Here is a 19,455-nt window from a genome sequence, read left to right as displayed (position 1 = left end):
AGAGGGAATTGTTCTGTGTTTTTGCTTAGTGGACTGTGAAAATAGGCAGTAATGAAAAAATATATTTTTAATCTCATAGATGCATCCCATTCAAAACAGCACATACCACCAAACCAGGCTGGTAGAATCCCTTCTGAAAATGCCCTCAAACCATACCAGTTAGCTAAGGCTCCAAAACTGAATGTGAAATGATGGGAAAAGAGAAAAGCATGAGAGTATTACAAAAGAGTAGAAACAGGCAGACTGTCTTTCAGGCTTGAGGAGTCATCTTTTTCAGAGAGGTGACACTACACCACTTCTAATTATGGCCAAAAAGAATGTTTTATGTTCAGCTGACAGTCATGAGTTTCTTTTGTAAAAGAAATGATTTGGGGAAAGGGTTCATAGAGGGAGTGAGAAAGAGATTACATTTAAATATATATTTCCTCTCCAAATAAAAATGAACACATTGACAGAGATGTTTTTGTCCACTTATTGATTTGCACACTATATTTAAAATTTTCCCAGGACTTCAAAGGATGTGCTCCTTGGGGTTCAAATAAATTTGCATCAGCAGCTTTGATATTGATTATTCAGAAAAATACAGAAACCCTTTACCTATTTCATTATTAGACTTAAGCAATGGCTTTACAGAGGGGTTCGTGCCCTAATATAAACAATATGGCCAATATTTATTCGATTTATTAAAAAAATGAAAGATCTGAAGAACTGTGCCTCTTTATGCCTGGTTTCACTTACAATATAGATTTTTGAAGGCTCAAGCTAAAGTTGAAGCCGACCAGTTTGAAGATTCTTTGCCTGTTCTTATAAATGGAGCTTTTTTAGGGTAATTCCAGGGAGATTTGCTGGAGGCAACATTAGACAGACACTGAATATAATATAGCATGGATGCACACTAAGAGTGATCTTGGGGATCATTCAAGGTTGAAAAGCTTTTGATTGTCTTGAGTGGAGCTTCTTCTGGAAGATGTACTGAATGAGTCTGGGATCAAAACCAATTTCACAAGTTTGATCCAGTTGTAATATGGAAATCTACCAGATTCTGCTATGACTAATTAGAGATGTGTAAAGAGGGTTTCTCTTTCCCAACATTATTGATTTTCCTTTCAAACCCCCCAGTTTCACAGAGAAAAACTCTGGCATTTAAAAGTCTTCAGTTTACTACAGTTCACTGATGCATGTAATCTTTGCTAACTGCATCCCATTTTCTCTGAACTTGGTTTTTCAGGCCCTCTTATGTTCTGGGTGTGTTTTAGATTTACTTTAGGTTTTAAGTGAAATCAAAGATGCACCCAGGACACACGAGCACTGAGAGAATAAATTTAATATTGAATTTTTTTTAGTTGTAATTTTTCCCTTCCCTCCATTGGAAATACAGGGAATTATCCATGCCCATAAAAAAGTGTAATTTTAAAAAGTGGATTCTACACAATTTAAGCTTACATATGAGTCAGGGGATTCATGTCTCCGATCTTATCTGTCCTGGAAAAAGTGAAAAAATTAAGATGGCTAATAGTACTTGGAATTTAAAACATTGGAGAAAATCTGTGATTGAATAGCATAACTCAGGCAAAAGCTATGGCTCTATGCCACCTCAACTCCTCTCTCCCCACCCCATCTTTTAACACTGCCCCATATCTTTTAGAATACTGTGAACAGATATTATACCCTGTAACTTTTCATTAAAGTCCGGGTCATGTGCTGGCATTTTATGTTTTCAACTTCTCTCATGAGGAAAGATGCTAGATAGATGTATCAGATGATAAACATTGCATATTGGAGAGTGAAGCCTTTTCTCTTTGAATTTGGAGCACAGGCTCCGGACGCGCAGGCCCAGCGGCCATGGCTCACGGGCCCAGCTGCTCCGCGGCATGTGGGATCCTCCCAGACCGGGGCACGAACCCGTGTCCCCTGCACTGGTAGGTGGACTCTCGACCACCGCGCCACCAGGGAAGCCCTAAGGTATATCTTTAATTGAACATTTTCCTCTCCTCTTTCATATGGGAAATTTTTTTGGTCCTTAGCTCTCTCTCCTTAAGAAATAAATTGTAGAAGGCACAGAGGTAAAAATTTTTTGACTATTTTCTTGACCAGTCTTCCTTTTCAGGGCACCTGGTTTACATTTCAGGTCATTCCAACTACGAACATTATTCTTACCTATGCTTTACACATAAATGTTAGATTTCTTTTCCCTCAAGATTTGAGAGTCCTCAGAGTGCCTCTTTCCCCTCGGTATTAAATCCATGTTGAACTAATGACTAGTCCCAATATATACAGTCTGTGTGTGTGTGTGTGTTTGTATATATATATATATATATATATATAAAAAGAGATTTTATATAGGTAGCCTGTATATAGAGCCTGTCTCTATATATACAGTCATGTAAAAGTTGAGGGTACAGCCTCCAGAATTATACATTCTCTATTCCAATTCTTTTCCATCCTTGACCAGCTCTATGACCTTGGGAAATTTAGGCCTTAGTGTCTTCATTTGTAAAATGAGTATACGAAGATAATAGCACCTAATTCATAGGATGGTGAAACTTAAAAGAGATTCTGTAAAATGTTGTTTCAGGTTGGGTTCCTAGGGAAGCAAACTCTCAGGTCAAACTTAACATTCAGGTTGTTTATTATTTATTAGGAAGTGCATTTTGGATCAACACCTGTGGGTAATGAGCTGTACTGCATCCCAACAAAGACCTCAGCCAACCCCATAGGTAAGTTTTCTCAGTGAGAGCTGACAATTGAGGGCTGTCTTCTTTTAGGACTCCCATCAACTGGTGAAATAAGTCCCTCATTCCTGAGGGGGGTCTGGGTGGCATGTTACAGTGTCTACCAGAAGTATTTAGTAAGTGTTCAAGAAATATTAGTTATGTAGTAGTAACAGCGTATATTTACCTACTAGACCATTCTTATTTTTCATGATCCCAAACACTTGCTCCCATTATATATTTTAATTACAAGAGGCAGTATACTGTTGTGGGAAGAGCATAGCTCTGGAACTGGAATTCTCGGTTTGAGTCCCATTTCCCCAACTCTTTGAATAGTGCCAGGCATGTGATATATGCTCTTGTGCTTATTGTTATTACTATTTTCTTTCTTCTCTTAAGTTAGACGTGTAGGTACTTTGGAATCAGAGAATTCTTGGTTAAAAAACCCAGCTCTATCACTTACCAGCTGTTTTGATCATGGGCATGTTATTTAATGTGATACTCAGTTTTCACATCTATAAAATAGAAGTAATGATGTCCTTCATAGAACGCACCAAGAATATGAAGGAATTACGAGCCTGTGCTTCAGTTCCTTATCCGAAATATGGGGATATCTTACCCTTGGGATATTGTGAAGATTATGTGAGCTCATATATGAAAAGCACGTAGAATGATGCCTGACACGAGGTACACATTCAGTTAAGTGTTAGGTATATGACAACTGTATAAACCCCTCTACATAGTGCCTTGCATATGATAAGCACTCAGATATTATTTTTGAAGTCTGTCAAGGATGTTTTCTTTCTTCTCTCCTTTTAGCCTTTATTTCCTATTTCATCTGGCCTGCTGTTCCTTTCTTTTTGATTATTCCTTCCTCTTCCCTCACTTCCTTAAGGTTTTTGGATGTTATATGTGGGTCGACATTGAACCATATCCTCTAACAACTTTTAAAAAGTTAAATTTTTTTGGTTCTTGAGACAATAAAGCTGATGAGTGATTAAACATTATCTTCAGGTACAGGAAGGCTCTTGCTACAGAAGGGATGGTTGCCCTTCCTTGTGCATCTTCAGGACAGAAGAAGAGAAATAGACTTAAATGTTGCATAAATACAATATGGATGAGCAAAGAGAATGATAGAATCTCCAACCCTAAGAGAGGCTAGACACAAAGAATATTCTTAATTTACCTAGAACAGCTGTGTACATGTGTTCCCAAAGAAAAGAGAAGATTCTTTTTTTCCTATGCATAATGAAAAGGTTATTTTTAAATTTTTTAATTTAATTTTTATTTCATATTGGAGTATAGTTGATTTACAATGTTGTGTTAGTTACTGGTGTACAGCAAAGTGATTCAGTTATACATATACATATATACATTCTTTTTCAGATTCTTTTCCCATATAAGTTATTACAGAATATTGAGTAGAGTTCCCTGTGCTATACAGTAGGTCCTTGTAGATGATCTGTTTTATATACAGTCATGTGTATATGTTAATCCCAAGCTCCTAATTTATCCCTCCCTCCCCAACCTTTCCCCTTTGGTAACCATAAATTTGTTTTTGAAGTCTGTGAGTCTGTTCTGTTCTGTAAATTCCTTTGTATCATTTTTTAAGATTCCACATATAAGTGATATCTTATATTATTTGTCTTTCTCTGTCTGACTTCACTTAGTATGATAATCTCTAGGTCCATCCATGTTGCTGCAAATGGCATTATTTCATTCATTTTTTATGGCTGAGTAATATTCCCTTGTATATATTTACCACATCTTCTTTATCCATTACTCTGTAGGTGAACATTTAGGTTGCTTTCATGTCTTGGCTATTGTAAACAGCACTGCAGTGAACTTTGGGGTGCATATATCCTTTTGAACCATGTTTTTTTTCCAGACATATGCCCAGGAGTGGGATTGCTGGATCATATGGTAGCTCTATTTTTAGCTTCTTAAGGAACCTCCATACTGTTCTGTATAGTGGCTGTACCAGTTTACATTCCCACGGACAGTGTAGGAGGGTTCCTTTTTCTCCACACCCTCTCAGTGCACGTGGAACCTTGTGCACACCCTGGAGTCTCTGTTTTCCCCAGTCCTGTGGAGCTCTTGCACTCGAGCCCTACTGGCCTCAAAGCCAAATGCTCTGGGCACTCCTCTTCTCAATGCCAGACCCCCAGGCTGGGTAGCCTCACATGGGTCTCAGAACTCTCAGTCTTGTGGGAGATCCTCTGTGATATAATTATTTTCCAGTTTGTGAGTCACCCAGCTGGCAGGTATGGGTTTTGATTATATTGTGAAAGCACCCCTCCTACCATCTTGTTGTGGCTTCTTCTTTGTCTTTAGATGTAGAATATGGTTTTTTTGGTAGGTTTCAGTCTTTTTTGTCAATGGTTCTTCAGCAGTTAGTTGTGATTTTGGTGTTTTCATGAGAGGGGGTGAGCTCAAGTCCTTGTGCTCTGCCATCGTGTCTCTAACCCCTTGGGAAGATTCTAATGAATCCCATTCTAGCCCCACAATCATCTGATTCTGTTTTTCCCAAACATTTTAACTATAAATATTACCTGCTAGTGTGTACCTTGCTTGGGCTATATTCTGTTGTCATACTGTCCTTCCTGGTTTCATAATAGCTGATGCCCTTTATAAACATGTCAGAAAGGATCTCAGTTTGGCACAGCCATCTGCTATTTCTAACAACTTATAAACGTTTTCTCTTTACAGTAGTGTGTGATAGTAAATAATAAGGTAGCCATAACTTTCTTTTGCACTCCAGCAGAAATAAATAGCCTGAATAAATTCACCTTATTTATACACAGTTTTTTTTTTCTTATGTTTTAGATTTAAACACTGCCAAGTGTTAACATTTTACATTAAATTGTTATGTTGACAGGAATTTGATAGTATGATTATGGCCTTTATAATCAATCATGTAGAAAATCATCTTAATTAAATAAACAAAAACTTAAGGAAAAGGAACATTTTGCTTGAGTTTATTCCATAGGAATAAGAGGAAGAGTGGCACAAAATAGAAGCAGACATCCGTGGAAATAAAGGAGAAAAATCTGCAATTCTCAAAATCCTAGACTTTTCTTTTGAGGATATTATATATATATATATATATATGGGTATGTATATATAAAAGCTGTATTTTGATGGCAAAGCTATCATCTTCGTCATACTTTGAACTACTGCAGCATCTCCTACCCAGGAATCTCAAATTCCCAGAAATTCTATACATAATAGTTATTACATGTTAAAATATATGAATCATAGACCTTTTCTTCATGCAAGTCCCTGGGAGTGTATGAATTATATCTCATTGTTTTTAGAACTTTTTCCTTGGGTTCCTCCTGATTATCTCCACTGAAGAGAGACCTGTGCCCTGTTGGTAAGTTTTTTAGAGACTTCATGGCACAGGAATATTCTCAATTATATTTTGTAATTAAGACATCATTCCTCAAGAATTTGAGGAAGCTAGATGGATTGTGGATGTGAGTGTGTGTGTGTAATGCACGAGAAGTTTTTTTTTTCATATCTCTTGTGCTTGGCATGTAGTTGGTGCCCAATAAATAATAATAGTTGAGTGAGTCCATAAACATAAGTTGTTTTTTTACAGTTATTCTTTTGAAATGCTGTATTTTTATTACATCAATGTCCAAAAGAGTTCTGGAATTGCCTTCAGACCCTGCAGTACAGTCTTTTGAATGCACTCATCTTTTCATATCAGTTAACATGAACTGAGTGCCTATGGTGTGTGTGTGTGTTTATTTATTTACTAATTTATTTATCATCATGATTACACCCATCAGTAGTTCATTTATTTATTTTTTTTTTACTTGATACTGGGAAGTTTCTGTTGTGTTTGTTGGCAATCTGTATATCTTATTTGGAAAAATGTCTATTTAAGTCTACTGCCCATTTTTGGATTGGGTTGTTTGTTTTCTTATTTTTGAGCTGCTTGTAAATTTTGGAGACTAATCCTTTGTCAGTTGCTTCATTTGCAAATATTTTCTCCCTGCTCCTTTAAGCAGCGCTCTTAATCCCCTCTCCTCGCGCACCAGGAAACAAAAGAGGGAAGAAAAAGTCTCTTGCCTCTTCGGCAGGTCCAGACGTTTCCCCGGACTCCCTCCCGGCTAGCCGTGGTGCACTGACCCCCTGCAGGCTGTGTTCACGCCGCCAACCCCAGTGCTCTCCCTGGGATCCGACCGAAGTCCGCGCCTCAGCTCCAAGCCCTCGCCTCAGCTCCCAGCCCCCGCCCGCCCCGGCGGTGAGCAGACAAGCCTCTCAGGCTGGTGAGTGCCGGTCGGCACCGAATCTCTGCGCGGGAATCTCTCCGCTTTGCCCTCCGCACCCCTGTTGCTGTGCTCTTCTCCGTGACTCTGAAGCTTTCCCCCTCCGCCACCCGCAGTCTCTGCCTGCGAAGGGGCTTCTTAGTGTGTGGAATCCCTTCCTCTTTCACAGCTCCCTCCCAGAGGTGCAGGTCCCATCCCTATTCTTTTGTCTCTGTTTATTTTTTCTTTTGCCCTACCGAGGTACGTGGGGTGTTTCTTGCCTTTTGGGAGGTCTGAGGTCTTCTGCCCGTGTTCAGTAGGTGTTCTGTAGGAGCTGTTCCACCTGTGGATGTATTTCTGGTGTATCTGTGGGGAGGGAGGTGATCTCCGCGTCTTACTCTTCCGCCATCTTCCCCCTCGCTCCCTCCATTTATTTTTAATTATAGCAATTGCCTGCCAATCTTCCATCTGTTAGTAACTGAGTGCTGAAAGGGGACAATGAAAAATAAGAAATGGTTCCACTCCTCCAAGAGTTATAATTTAGCAATGTATGTACAAATTAAAATGTATGTACAAATTCTATTTGTAGAAGTATCTGAGTGAGTTTCACGAAAGAGATAGCATCTCAGATGGAACTTGATGGATGTGGACAGCAGGCACCGTGAAAATTGTAACCAAGACCCAAAAGCAGAAAAGCATTTAGTTTGGTCAGAGAATGATGAATAGTAGTTAAGCTAGGAAAAAAAACAGGGAGGTAGATCTCTGGAGCCAGAATCCCTGAGTAAAAATCTCAGTAGTGAAACATATTGTCTGCGTTCTTTGACAGGTGACTTGAACTCTGTGTCTTGGTTCCTCATCTGTAAAATGGGGATAATATTTTTACCTACCTTATAGGGTTGATTTGAAGAATAATATGTGTAACCACCTAGAATAATGCTGGGCACATAGCAAGTACTATGTAAGTGTTAGAAGATGAGAGAGTGGAGAATCTTCCCTGGAAGCCACTGAAAGTTTTTGAGCAAGAGGGCAAAAAGATAGGAGTTATGCTTTGAGAAGATGATCTTGGTGGTACTGTGCATAATTGATCATCAGAAATACATTAGTTAAAAGAGAGAGGTCTTGGAAGGAGAAATGAGGGCTTGGACTGGGACACTGACTGAGGGAATGAAAGAGAAAAGATGGATGCAAAAGAATCATAAGGTCCCTAACGACACATGCATACTAACTTCTAAAGCTTTTGAATTGAGAGTATCTTTGTTTTTGAAACAATCAAGAGTCATTTGGAAATAAGTCTAGTGATAAAGGTGGGAGATTTTTAGTTATATAACAAAAAAGATGAATTTTAATAGTAATTAGGTGGATTTTGTCTATGGCTTCTGAAACTGATACTCAAGGCAATTCCAGAAGAAATTTGCTAGAAAACAAAAAGTGTATAGTACATTTATCAATGGAATAGATATGTAATTTTCCCCACTGTAAGGGAAAATCCTCACTTGGTTGTATGAATGTTAGTGTACTTATTTAATCATCAGTAATATTGTGCATAATTTTTTTATGAAAACATTTAATAAAGTTTAAAAAATAAGTCATAATTTATTATGATAATTTCTTGCATACATTCTTGTAGAATGAGGATAAAAATACTTAAAGGATAAGGACCATAATTTGGCCTTTTATTCATTTTACTTACCATTTTCTGCTAATATATGTACCTCTTGGATGTTACCACATCTTGTTGATATTCTTTCTTTCTGTTAATATTGTTTTTATATTCTATTTAAAAAATACCAGCTACTTAAAATAGAAAAAGGAAGGGAGGGTGGGCAAGCCAGGATTTGTCAACTTTAGTAACGACAGAAGCTGGAGATGAGACTTCTGTTACACTTGGGTGATCTGAAAGGCTTTGCATAGCTGTTCAAAGATGCATTCTTGCACTGCCATTTTCTATATTCTATTGCAGTCCTGATAACATTGGGTTTATTAAGGGTCTCTTTACCATATTATTTGCCTTTGTGCAGTTCACTAAATGTTGTCCTCTGTGCTGATTCTATCAGCTTTCTCACTTTACACCTGCCCTGGAATGATGATAAAGGGCCGAAAGTTTCCCTGAAAGAATTTCATATGAAATATTGAACACTATGTTTTACTTAAGACATCCTTTTCAGGTAAATGAACCACAATGCAAGTTTTTAAAGTTAAATCGCTACAAATGTTTCCAAGATAAACATACAACTTATAAATCTTTAAAAATTATCAATTAATGAATACATAATGGGATATACATTTGCATGATAATCCACAAAATACAATGATTAATAATGAGCAGTCAGGAAGGGCTCTTGTGACTGGAGACTACACCAAGAGCGGGGTTCTTTTCCACCAGATATGTCCAAGGAACTCGACATCTGTTTTCATTTCCCATAGTGAAAAAAGGTTTGAAACAATGTGTGATATCCTAAAAAAGAAACAGAACTCCTTGATGAATTAAGAGCAGAAATCTGGATGGAAGTCATTGTGAACTGTAATCTCTGCCTCTGGTTGAAAAGAAAAGACAGTAGGAAAATCCTTCAGTCATCAATTTAACCAAAAATGTCAAGACTGCCATTGGAGATACTGGAAGGAACTGGGTTCTCTGTCAATTCCAACATAGGATTTTCTTACTGATATTTGTTACCTAAGCCTTATTTTGCAAATGAAAACATAAAAAAAAAATCATTTGGCAGCAAAAATGCCAGTAATTATTTTTGAAACATAATTGCTTCTCAGCTTAAGGTTAACCATTTGCTACCTGTATCTTCTGCCAAATCCAAATATAATGGGTTTGCCAAGCCCAGTAGTGGGAGATTGAGCGGCAAGAGACAGATTCAGGCTGCTAATTCTTCAGTATAGCATCAGGCCAGTGAAACTGGAATGGGATGGAACCCATGATGGGCACATTCCAAATTCCTAGGTAAATCAGCAAAGGAAACATATGAACATCCAAGAGTGTGAGATTGAATTCTCAGCCCTGGATGCCATTCTCTCCTTGAGTACTCAGAAAATTCAAAATTAACTCTTGGTTTTAAACAAAAAAAATTACCTGCTCTGACTGACTGTTTTTCATTTGTTAGCTATGGCATCTTAGTCTGTTTGGGCTGCTAAAACAAAACACCATAGACTAGGTGGCTTATAAACAGCAGAAATTTATTTCTCACAGTTCTAGAGACTGGGAAGTCCAAGGTCAAGTTATCAGCAGATTTGGTGTCTGGTGAGAACCTGCTTCTCGGCCTATAGATGGCTGTCTTTTCTCGGTCTTCACATGGGCAAGAGGTGTGAGGGATTTTTCTGTGGTTTCCTTTATAAGGGTACTAATCCCATTCATGAGAGCTCTGCCTTTATGACCTAAACATCTCCCAAAGGCCCCAGCTTCTAACACTACCACGTTGAGGGAATAGGTTTCAGCATACAAATTTTGGGGGAACACAAATATTCACTCTCTAGCACAGGATGTTACCTTGTAGCTATTCAGGGCAGCAAACTTGTACTAGTCTGAAAAGCAGAAATAAAAACTTCACTTTTTTCAGGGACATTTCTGGCTAATGAAAGTAAGAACTTTACTGTCTGTTAGAAATGCCAATAAAAACGCCAAAAGTCTTTGAAAAAACACATTTTGTTACTCTTCTACGTTCTACTGACTGTCCTTCTTACCAGTGCTTTGAAAGGAATTTGAGCAGTAACTGGGCACAAAACCATGCCAAGAATTTAAATTGAGCTGAGGGCCTTCAAGCAAACAAGACTCCTGATAGCAAACAGAATTCCCTGGTTTATAGGTGTTTTAATATAACTAGTTGTTATGCAGAATAACCTCCTGTGGGATATTGATTACTGAAGTATATGTAAGCACTTGCTACATTGTGAAGCATCACCAAACGTATCTCCTTTAGGATTGTCCCCTTCCCATTGACGGATATAGTGGTCATTCATTCACTCAACAAATGTTTACCAAGTGCACACTATGTCCCAACTACTTTTTATAAGTACTAGATAAATAGTAATGACTAAAACATAAAAATTTATGCATAAATATGTAAATAAAACAAAAATGCATAACAAAAATGAATTAATAAAGAAGTTGAGAAAGTGTTAAGTGCTGTGAAGAGAAAAAAGCAGGCTATTGAAATATAGTGTGAGGAAGATTGTGAGTTGTGGGCAGGGAACAAGGAGAAACATTTTAAATAGGTTAGTCAGGAAAGGTCATTCTGAGGATTTGATAGCTGAACCAGAGCCATGGGTGTTGAGAAGTCTGCCATAAATTCCAGGTGGAGGGAACAAGCATTGTGAAGACTCTGTGACAGGAACAAACTTGGCTTATTCAAGGAATGACAAGAAGGCCAAGTCATATAGTAAGTAAAGATCCTTGGAACTTGTAATCTTATAGCCACAGCATGACAAATGAATGAGAGAAGATAGGAAACGCTAAAATCTCTTTACTTATAAATTTTTATTTTTGCATATGTCCTTTCATAGCTAAAAAGACAAGATGAACCATTTTAAAGAACAGAATTATCTTGACTGTTTTACCACTTTCCCTTAGTGTCCTTAGAAATCTTTACCTTCGAATACCATGCCTCCATTCCTCCTTCTTTGACTATTCAGAAATATTCTCCCCAATGCTTACATTTTGATAAAATTTACAGAGGAAATAGAGATTATTTCTTTTATGCCTTTTCATTATAATCTTATCAAAGAAAATGGTGGAGAGGAAAATGCTGAAGAAATACATACTACAGTAATTATATCTTTTGAAACAAATTCTGCCTTTGTTATAATAGATTCAGGCCATTATGTTCCATTAGGTCAATGTCACATGTGAATTTGGGTAGGTTATGTAACCTCTCTTGAACCCCAGTTTCCTCATCTATAACATGTGGAGGTTGATCTCATAGGGTTGTAAGGATTACATGAGATCATGCACACAGCGTGTTTAGCATAATACTAGGCACGTAGAATAGATCATGTTTATGGAGCACTTACTGTTATCATGAACATCTTCATTCCTTCCAGTCACCTCCCAGTAAACCTTTTCTGCAAACTTTTCAAGGAGCCCCAATAAACTTTTATGTTGGCTTTTCCCTCAGTTCATGCCACTGATCAAATATCTTTCTCTTCAGTGTCCAGCTGAAAGAAATTGTATATTTATGAGACCATCTTTTGGTAACAAAAATGCCAGGAGCCAGTGGTCTACTAAAAACCTAGTACTAATTCAGGCTCCTGTCAAGCTCCTGACAAAGCCTATACACACGGTATAGCTATGCCAAGGATTCCAGAGCATAGGTGAAAATGTGTGAGTATGTAGCCCTTGATCTCCTGAGCTGCATTTGGCAAGTCTCTGGTCATTCATTTCTGTCTAGTTAATGACATTCCTGGCATATGGGGATCATATAACACAGAATGTGTTCATACTCCGCCTGCAGAAACCCACTTTGTTCTCTACCTGAAGAAAAAAAAATTGGCAACCTCTGCTTTTTGTTTCTGTATTGTGTAATTTTGAGTACAGTTGTTCTATCTTTCTCTTCTTTCCCTCCCTCTCTCCCTCTCCCTTTTTCTTTTCTTTTTTTCCCCTCCCTCTTCTCCTACTCTCCCCTGACTCCCTCCTCTTTGCCCACCTCTTCCATCCTTCCCTGTCCTTTTCTCCCTTCCTCCCTCCCTCCCTTTTCCCTCTTTCTCTCTCTCTTGCTTTTCTAGTAAAGGGAGAATAGAAGAGCTTTGTGGGGTTGGAGGTAGTCATATAATAGGAGAAAACTAACATCATCATCTGAACTGATTCTAGAAGTTTTCTTGAAACTCAAGAATAAGTTTGTTTCAGTAATGCTAATGTTATCATGGTCCTCTGAGAAGACCATGACCATTCCCACTGTCACATTTTAGCATCTGCTATTTTCCTTGCCTAGATGCTTTTTTCTCTTCTCTTCTTTCATCCTGCAAGACCAATCTTAAATCTCACCCCTTCCAGTAAATCTTACTAACTCTGGACTTGATTCATCTTTGTTCTTCCCCCAACTATGCTGTTAGATACTTTTTGCTATTTAATTCATACTATTGAGCCTTGCATATAAGTTTAAAGGCTTGTCTCCCCAGTTTAAGTTATTTTTAGAGCAGTGATCATATCATAGACATTTTTAGTTTCTCATTGTTTCCATTTCTCCCCACCCAACAATGATCATGCTTTTTTTTAAAATTTATTTTATTTTTATTTTTGGCTGCGTTGGGTATTCATTGCTGCGTACGGGCCTTCATTGCTGCGTACGGGCTTTCTCTAGTTGTGGCGAGCAGGAGCTACTCTTCATTGCGGTACGCGGCCTTTTCATTGCAGTGGCTTCTCTTGTGGAGCACGGGCTCTAGGCACTTGGGCTTCAGTAGCTGTGGCACGCAGGCTCAGTAGTTGTGGCGCACAGGCTTAGTTGCTCCACAGCATGTAAAATCTTCCCGAACCAGGGCTCCAACCCGTGTCCCCTGCATTGGCAGGCGGATTCTTAACCACTGCGCCACCAGGGAAGTTCCGATCATGCTTTTTAAAACACCTGAACATTCCTCCTTCCAAGGAAAAGGCCATGTTAGCAAAGTTTCAGACCTTTTGAACTGAATCAAAGACAACTGTATATTTTATAGCATCATAGATACTACACAAGGCAAAACTTAGCTGTTCTTGTAAGAAACCTATCTATAATACAATAACAGACTGAGTTCAATTAGAATGCCTCAGGGCATACCTCTATACCCTGTTTCACCCCAGATTTTCAAGTGAGTTTAGAACATCTGAGTCAGAGCATCTCCAGAGTCAGTCATCTCTGGAGAAGTCATGCCAACCCCCAAATAAGTTAAAAATCCTTGAAGAAAAACTAGTTTTTTTTTTTGTTTCTCCTATTGATCAATCCTATTTGTTTCTCCTATGGATCAATCCTATTGTTTGATCCATAGCTTCTCATTTATACCACCACCAGAAGCTAAAGAATGAACACCAGTCATTCACGTTTTAAATTTTTTGTTGATAGGTTTAGTGATTTGGCTAGAGAAGATAGGGAAAAGTCTGGAGTAAGAAGAAATTTAGAGACTTTGATTTTCATTTATCCACTCCTTCATTTCATCAGTTAATGACAAACCATAAAAACAGATTAACACTTAAAAGGAAGATCACTCTATATCTTCAGAAGGAAATAATACTTGTTGAAGTTAAAAAATATGGGAGATTTCGAAATAAAGAGGATGGTAGCTAGTAAGCTTTATTAGATAAACCAAAGAATATCATTGAAATCCTGAATAAACAGAGGAAGATATCTCTTCTTGGTAACTGCATCCTGCTGTGTAAGTTTAGAAAGGAAGAAGGGAAGACAGTGCTGAGTGAGGTGCCGTGTATACCTGGATGTGCGCTATTAAAAGAGGTGCTTGATTGCTCAGTAATTGCAGGGCTAGGATCTTGGGGAGGACTTTGTCATCCCTCCTTGGCTGACACCAGACGATAGTGTGGCTCTGTGATAAGAAACAGAGGACTAGTGTCTCCATGGTAACTAACTGAGCTCTATATATTACACCTCATTACAAATGAGGATAGATAGTAAAAAAAAAAAATATATTAACACAAAGAGGGAATATATATGTGTGTGTGTGTATGCATGTATTGTGTTTTCTATCTAGAAAGTGAATAAAATAAAATAAAAATGTGATCGCATTGAAGGAACAAGGTTGATAGGCCTTTTTCCCCATTGCTGCAGGTAAATATTTCATTTTTCAGTTCCTCTGATGGTTTTGTTCTGAACCCACCAGCTGTAGCTTGAAAGATTAATGATGGGCAGCAAAAGAACCTGAGAAGAGGCAGAGAGTGAATAGAAACCAGCACCAGAGAAGAAAGAGTACTGCCTGGCCTTTGGGACAAATAAATAAGGATTTACTCAAGTCTGCTAGTTTCATCCCCATAGCAGGAAAACCTGGAACCCATTAGAATGGAAACCTGGAGACTTTTATAATACAGTGGTTCTTAGAGTTCCAGCCTTGTACGGACTAGTGACAGGAAAAAAGAAAAAAAAAGAGGAAAGGAAAACCAGCAGTTTCTTTCTAATTTTCTCTTCTGTAGGTATTGATTTTACTTTAACACAACTAACTTTACTGTGTCTCTCCTCACATAAGACCATTACACCTATGTGTAGATCTTTATAAGGTTAAACACATCTCCTGAAAGCTCAGCCTGTCTGTGTCATGAAAAAGACCAAATTAAAGAACTCATCAGTGAGTAAACCATTAACACGAGAAATAAAAAGTTTTGATTCAAGACACAGAATGCAAATATTTGGTCAGAGAACAAAGACCCAGGAGCTTTTCGTAACTATTATATTAGCTTTGATGTATTAGTCCATCTGCCTTTAAATGAATGAGTTTAAACTCTGAAAGAAGGATCTTTGGTAGCCCAGCAGGGATGTTTGCTGATCCTTAAGGTTAGTTCCTTCCCTGCCTGTGTCTCTTTCTCAACCACTTTAACTTCTGAACAGGTATTTGGGTCATTGCTAGAAAGGGAATAAATGTATTTTTGAAACAGAATAGCTATTTTATTTAATCTAAGTAACACAGTTTTCTGCCTTTCAGTCCTTCCTACTGATTTCTTGCTCTTGTACAAGACTTGTGAAAACTCTTCATTAGAATCTTCCAAGGTAGGGGTGACAAAAGAAGGGGGGTGGTGTTGGTATATACCCGAGAGGAATCAAAATATATCTCCACACAAAAACTTCTACACAAATGTTCATAGCCAAAAAGTGGAAACAGCCTAAATGTCTATCAGCTGATGAATAGATGACTATATGTGGTATATCCATACAGTGGAATATTATTCAGCACTGAAAAGGAAGGACGTACTGATACATGCTACAACATGGAATGTTGAAGACATTATACCAAGTGAAATAAGCAAGTCATAAAAGACCACCTATCATATTCCATTTCTAGAAAATTTCAAGAACAGGCAGATCTATAGAGACAGAAAGGAGAAGAGTAGTTGCTTAGGGTTTGGAAAGGGGCGTGGGTAGGTGAGGGTAACTGCTAAAGGTTACAGGGTTCCTTTCAGAGATGATGAAAATGTTCTAAAATTGTGATGGTCATAAAACTTTCTGAATATACTCTAAGAAAACATTGCACTGGACATTTTAAATAGGTGAATTGCATGATATATGAAATATATCTCCATAAAACTGTTAACAGAAATAAAGGATCTAGGTGGAGATGAAGATAGTGGTCTATAACTAGGATGACCATGTGTCCTGATTTGCCCAGAATTGTCCCAGTTTTTGCCAGTTGGGCCCATGAATTATTAACAGCCCTGCTTTTCCTTTCAAAACTGTCCTGTTTAGATAGTAAATTATATGGTCATCACATATATAAAACCAGAAGTACTATGACTTTCTTCAGTGTGTCCTAAAGTTACCTAATGAAAATATCACTTGGGGTTCCTATTAAAAGTAAAGATTCCTGGGTCCCTCTCATGGAATCTAATTCAGTAGGTCAGAGGTGGAAACTGATGTTTCTAATAATTATCTAGTGCTTCTTATAAATTTTTGGCAAAGGAAATAGTTTTTTTTAAATCATTATGAGCAGTGGGGTATATAGCACAATGTGAACCAAACTTGGATAAAAAGCAGTGTGATAATATGCATTTATATAAATGTATATTATTGAATATTTGAAATTATTTGTGATTTAGCATAATGCAGCATTAACTTCTGTTTAAAATATTTAGTCTTCATTGCATGTTGTTCATATGGAAGACCTCTTCACAGATTCAAAATCTGAAATGACGATTGTGCTGAAGAAGCCAGTGTATTCCCACATGTGTGAAATAGTCATAAAATATCTTAGGGAGGAGGAAAAAGTCATTATGAACCTGTTCTCTCATTTGGCCAGATTGCTTTAATTCTTAGCCATCTTTGCTGCTTTAATCAATCAAGAAAAAGCTCTCCTGCAGATTCAGAACTTAGAGGAACACTCCTCCTTGCTCCTGTCCATGTCCAAGCCTCTTGATCTCCAGGGAAGAGGTTGACATCTGGGGAGATTTCTTTGTTTCACTTTGTTCAAGCAAACTGTTTGAAATATTCAGGCCTTTTACTAGAATTTGAGAGTCTTCTTTCTCTCTTACTTGCTATCTAAAATTTTTCAGCGGTTTCAAAAGTATTCCTAAAATGTTTTTTGTTTGGAGAAATGTCTGTTTAGGTCTTCTGCCCATTTTTGGATTGGGTTGTTTGGTTTTTTGTTATTGAGCTGCATGAGCTGCTTGTAAATTTTGGAGATTAATCCTTTGTCAGTTGCTTCATTTGCAAATATTTTCTCCCATTCTGAGGGTTGTCTTTTGGTCTTGTTTATGGTTTCCTTTGCTGTGCAAAAGCTTTGAAGTTTCATTAGGTCCCATTTGTTTATTTTTGTTTTCACCTAAAATGTTTTAAAAAGGATTCCTAAGTAGTTGAGGGACGTCCAGGGTGAATATTACCATTATTAAATAACACAAAGTAAGCTTCTATAGTTTTCTAAGCTACTGCTTTTTAATGGAACATTCCATGTGTGCCTTTTAGGCTCCAATATGACATTGATATGTTAACTCATCAGATCAGTGTGGCGATATTAATTATCACAGGAATATTTAGATGCCCAAGTTTGGTGTTTCTGTATGATTAGACATACATCGACTGGAAAGGAAAGCAGAAGTTTAACATTGTCCAAATGACAAATATTTGGAAAGTTTTAAGAAGTTTTGACCACAAGGATTACAAATTTTAGGATTACAGTGATGCAGATTTCCTGGATCCTGATAAGCAACAGAAATGAATTTAAAAAAATTTTTATTTTATATTGGACTATAGTTGATTTACAATGTTGTGTTACTTTCAGGTGTACAGCAAAGGGATTCAGTCATACGTATACATGTATCTATTTTTCTCAAATTCTTTTCCCATTTAGGTTATTACAGAATGTTGAGCAGAGTTTCCTGTGCTCTACAGTAGGTCCATATTAGTTATCTATTTTATATATAGTAGCGTGTATATGTCAATCCCAATCTCCCAGTTTATCCTCCCCTCCCCTCTCTCCCCCTGTTACCATAAGTTCGTTCTCTAAGTCTGTGAGTCTGTTTCTGTTTTGTAAATAAGTTCATTTGTATCATTTTTTTAATAGATTCCACATATAAGCAGTATCATATGATATTTCTCTGTCTGACTTCCTTCACTTAGTATAGTAATCTCCAGGTCCATCCATGTTACTGCAAATGGCATTATTTTATTCTTTGTAATGGCTGAGTAATATTCCATTGTATATATGTACCACATCTTCTTTATTCATTCCTCTGTAGATGGACATTTAGGTTTCTTCCTTGTCTTGGCTATTGTAAACAGCACAATGAACATTGGGGTGCATGTATCCTTTTGAAACATGTTTTCTTCATATATATGCCCTAGAGAGGGATTGCTGGATCATATGGTAGCTCTATTTTTAGTTTTCCAAGGAACATTCATACTTTTCTCCATAATGGCTGTACCAATTTACATTGGTAAACCAACAGTGTAGGAGAGTTCCCTTTTCTCCACACCCTCTCCAGCAATTATTGTTTGTAGACTTTTTGAAGATGGCCATTCTGACTGGTGTGAGGTGATACCTCATTGTAGTTTTGATTTGCATTTCTCTAATAATTAGTGATGTTGAGCATACTTTCATATGCCTCTTGGCCATCTGTATGTCTTCTTTGGAGTAATATCTGTTTAGATCTCCTGCCCATTTTTTGACTGGGTTGTTTGTTCTTTTGAGGTGCATGAGCTGTTTGTAAATTTTGGAGATTAATTTCTTCTTGGTTGCTTCGTTTGCAACTATTTTCTCCCATTCTGTGGCTTCTCTTTTCATTTTGCTTACGGTTTCCTTTCCTGTGCAGAAATTTGAGTTAAATTAGGTCCCATTTGTTTATTTTTGTTTTTATTTCCATTACTCTAGGAGATGGATCGAAAGAGATCTTTCTGCGATTTATGTCAAAGAGAGTTTTGCCTGTGTTTTCCTCAAAGAGTTGTATAGTATCCAGTATTACATTTAGGTCTTTAATCCATCTTGATTTTATTTTTGTGTATGGTGTTAAAGAATGTTCTAATTATATTTTTTACATGTAGCTGTCCAGTTTTCCTAGCAACATATATTGAAGAGACTGTCTTTTCTCTGTTGTATTGTCTTGCCACCTTTGTCATTGATTAATTGACCATAGATTTGTGGGTTTACTTCTGGCTTTCTATCCTGTTGCATTGACCTATATTTCTGTTTTTGAGTCAGTACCGTACTGTTTTCATGACTGAAGCTTTGTAGTACAGTCTGAAGTCAGGGAGACTCATTCCTCCAGCTTTGTTTTTCTTTCTTAAGACTGCATTGGGTATTCACTGTCTTTTATGTTTCCATATGAATTGTAAAATTTTTTGTTCTAATTCTGTGAAAAATGCCACTGT

The sequence above is a fragment of the Neophocaena asiaeorientalis genome, unplaced genomic scaffold (genome assembly GCF_003031525.2).
Source record: "Neophocaena asiaeorientalis asiaeorientalis breed wild unplaced genomic scaffold, Neophocaena_asiaeorientalis_V1.1 scaffold40, whole genome shotgun sequence".
Classification (NCBI taxonomy): domain Eukaryota; kingdom Metazoa; phylum Chordata; class Mammalia; order Artiodactyla; family Phocoenidae; genus Neophocaena; species Neophocaena asiaeorientalis.
Note: the sequence above shows the minus strand (reverse complement) of the source record.